Source organism: Ptychodera flava, chromosome 12 (assembly GCF_041260155.1).
Source record: "Ptychodera flava strain L36383 chromosome 12, AS_Pfla_20210202, whole genome shotgun sequence".
NCBI classification, from domain to species: domain Eukaryota; kingdom Metazoa; phylum Hemichordata; class Enteropneusta; family Ptychoderidae; genus Ptychodera; species Ptychodera flava.
This window is the reverse complement of record NC_091939.1, coordinates 27,497,527-27,501,471: the sequence shown is the minus strand read 5'-3', so window position 1 is coordinate 27,501,471 and position 3,945 is coordinate 27,497,527. Positions and strand designations below refer to the sequence as shown.

The 3,945-nt window shown below is 34.6% G+C and overlaps 1 long non-coding RNA gene across 1 annotated transcript; it reads left to right on the top strand.

Moving 5' to 3' along the window:
- The first annotated feature begins 367 nt into the window (after positions 1-367).
- Positions 368-3,590, top strand: LOC139146143 (uncharacterized). Its single transcript, XR_011555094.1, has 3 exons — positions 368-480; positions 2,880-3,066; positions 3,386-3,590. It is a non-coding gene; the product is annotated as an uncharacterized lncRNA (long non-coding RNA).
- Positions 3,591-3,945: the final 355 nt, after the last annotated feature.

The window sequence follows — 3,945 nt, the reverse complement described above, 5'->3', positions numbered from 1 at the left end:
ATCAATACCAAAATTAATGCCAAAATAAGTTTTTTTACCCAAAATATACACCCATTTCATCCTTTGAGTAAACTACTGCTATCATACTAAACTTTAGAGTCTCTGCCTTTTGAAAAATATATATAGTATGACGGGTTTCATTGTCATCTTTGATGAGAAATATTGCTTTGAAAAAAGTGCTTTGGCAACATGCAGCTCCACCTTAAATCACCGGCATGAAACGAGTCCTTAGCAAGGTTTGAAAACATTCTTTCAGTCTTCACGCTCAACAATTAAGTGAGCATATCGTTTTTCCGTGAACAATGCCGAAAAGAAACTTACTGTCAATGTCTATTTCATAGAATCACTTAAACTATCTGGCAGCTCACTGGTATGGATTCTATGATCCCCATTCTCCTGTAACCAGCTATTCTTGGAAAATTGGATCTTGTTCAGAATGTGACGATGTCCTGTCAGAAGAAGATGTTGGATTGTCACTCGGTACAAAAAATCATGATTTCGCATTAGTTTAAAGATGTTCCCATGTTGAACATTCAATATGTATGTATGAATGTATGTATGTATGTATGTATGTATGTATGTATGTATGTATGTATGTATGTATGTATGTATGTATGTATGTATGTATGTATGTATGTATGTATGTATGTATGTATGTATGTATGTATGTATGTATGTATGTATGTATGTATGTATGTATGTATGCATGTATGCATGTATGTATGTATGTATGTATGTATGTATGTATGTATGTATGTATGTATGTATGTATGTATGTATGTATGTATGTATGTATGTATGTATGTATGTATGTATGTATGTATGTATGTATGTATGTATGTATGTATGTATGTGTGTATGTATGCACGTATGCATGTATGTATGCATGTATGCATGCATGTATGCATGTATGTATGTATGTATGTATGTATGTATGTATGTATGTATGTATGTATGTATGTATGTATGTATGTATGTATGTATGTATGTATGTATGTATGTATGTATGTATGTATGTATGTATGTTTGTATGTTTGTATGTATGTATGTATGTATGTATGTATGTATGTATGTATGTATGTATGTATGTATGTATGTATGTATGTATGTATGTATGTATGTATGTATGTATGTATGTATGTATGTATGTATGTATGTATGTATGTATGTATGTATGTATGTATGTATGTATGTATGTATGTATGTATGTATGTATGTATGTATGTATGTATGTATGTATGTATGTATGTATGTATGTATGTATGTATGTATGTATGTATGTATGTATGTATGTTTGTATGTGTGGATGTGTGGATGTATGGATGTATGTATCTATCTATCTATGTATGTATCTATGTATGTATCCATGCATATATCCATGTATCTATCTATCTATGTATGTATATAGTGTGTATCTATATATCTATGTATGCATGTATCTATGTATCTTTGTATGTATCTATGTATGTATCTATGTATGTATCCACATATCTATGTATGTATGTATGTATATATAATGTATGTATGTATGTATGTATGTATGTATGTATGTATGTATGTATGTATGTATGTATGTATGTATGTATGTATGTATGTATGTATGTATGTATGTATGTATGTATGTTGTGTATGTATGTATGTATTTATGTATCTATGTATCTATGTATACATCTATGTAGCTATGTATGTATCTATGTAGGTAGGTGCTCAGTAGGTACTGGTAGCTATTATATATATATATATATATATATATATATATATATATATATATATTATGTGTGTGTGTGTGTGTGTGTGTGTGTGTGTGTGTGTGTGTGTGTGTGTGTGTGTGTAATCCCATGGTATTTTTCTCTGTTTGACGTCATCGTATACGAGTGTTTTTCGCGGAGCCGTACAACGTCGAGCCGAAGGCATGAGACCGGTGACGGTGTCAGCTCGTTAATCCCGATCTCGGTCGTTAATGTTTTCGTCTTAAGGACTTCGATGTTTGCAGTGAGATATATCTCAACTGTATATACATCCTAATTTTACTTGACGGAAACTCAGTTTTGAGTGTTGTCTGAGTCAACTTTCGAAGTACATCGGAATCCACAGCGCTGCACTGCATATACAGCTCAACAGCTGATGTCTTCGCTACAGCCTTACGCCGCTACTTCACAGGTTTGATTGCGAGCGAGAATTTACTGATTTTTTATGATGAAGGAAATTTAGCGTTGTTAGTCGAATGAACTTATACTTGTGCCTCCTATGTCGCTTTCCCGAAGATTATACTGTACTCATTTATTAAGTTGAACTTCCGTTGGGGTGTAGATTTCAGGTTTATCGCCAACCGGGATCGCCAGGTACGACGTCCACATTGAGCGTTACGACGCGACTCGACTGGCGCTGCGACGTTACTAAGCTAAGCGATCGGCGGTATCCCTATTCGATTCTCGGGAACAGCTATAGTTTTAGCGACTCGAAATTTCGCTGGACATGCCTTCTATGTTTCCATATATGGATAATCGGGTTACCTGTTTGTAAAAATGTCATGAGAGTACGGCATCCATCATGACAAATCGGTCTATGTTCACATCGCGACCAGCATGTATGAACGGTACCATGCAAGAAAAAAGTTCCGGTTGATGACGTACAACAGGGGTAATTCGGATTTCTTATCCGTCCTGTTCTACGTCACACAGGTGGGAATTCGGGCCAGTTCATGTGATATATATATATATATATATATATATATATATATATATATATATATATATATATATATATATATATATATATATATATATATATATATATATATATATATATAATTATAAAACTGTCGGTTTTAAATAATGTACGTCAGAATTAAAAAGTTAGATCCTCCAATGCTATTCTAGAAATGAAGGCATCAAATCTCAACTTGGAACCAGGGGTAAGATACTACACAACCGTGACTGCATGTAACGCTGCTGGACTGTGTACGACTGTAGCGTCTGATGGTATCATACCAGATAACTCTCCACCCATTGCTGGCAAAGTGTACGACGGAGTGAGTCACGGAGACATCGCTTTTCAATCATCAAGGTAAAATCATCTTTGTTGCGTGTCTTCTTAGAGGTAGTGATCTTCTTCGTGTCTTATTAGAGCAAATAATCAAAAATCGAAGATTTCGTAGATTTTATGGCATGGAAAATCTGCAGATATCATCTGTTTGCCGACTAAATTATCAACGTAATATAAATTATTGTGTATTGTAAAATTTAACATGAGTAACTGCTGTAACTGGGCTCCCATGAGAAAGACAAGGTCCAATGAAATGTGGTAGAAAGCTGGTGTAGTTGTCTTAATATTCGGTGACATTTCAAATGGTGTTCCAATTAATATTAACTACTTTGTCCAACAGGACATCACTGTCGGCTCACTGGTATAATTTTCACGATCCTCATTCTCAACTTTCACACTACGAGCTTCGAGCAGGAACGACACCCGGCGGTAACGACACTCTGCCAAGGACTAGATTACATCTGACCGAGAAGGCATATATATCACAGTTACCGAACCAACTGCAAATTGCCACCCCGATTTATGTGACAATAACAGCCCTTAACAAAGCAGGTATATTCAAAAGACAAACAGTTAATTCTTTCCGATAAAGTGCACTTTGGTCGACCAAGTTTTACAGAGACCGTAATCGTTTTCGGAAGGAATAGCAAATGATTGGCCTTTGATATTCTAATTTTTCTCAGACTTAAGGGGAAGGAGAAGACACTTGGCGTTAACACTATTTTAACTAATTTTTGAGAATTTGATTTTTTTAATAGTTCAAAATTATCAAAAGTGGTAGATGCACTACACATTACCCATAAAACAAGTATGTTGCAAAAAAGAACAGCAGATGAGCTTAAATTTGCAGATTATCAACATTACAACACTATCCAATTCTCCCAATTCATTATAACGCTG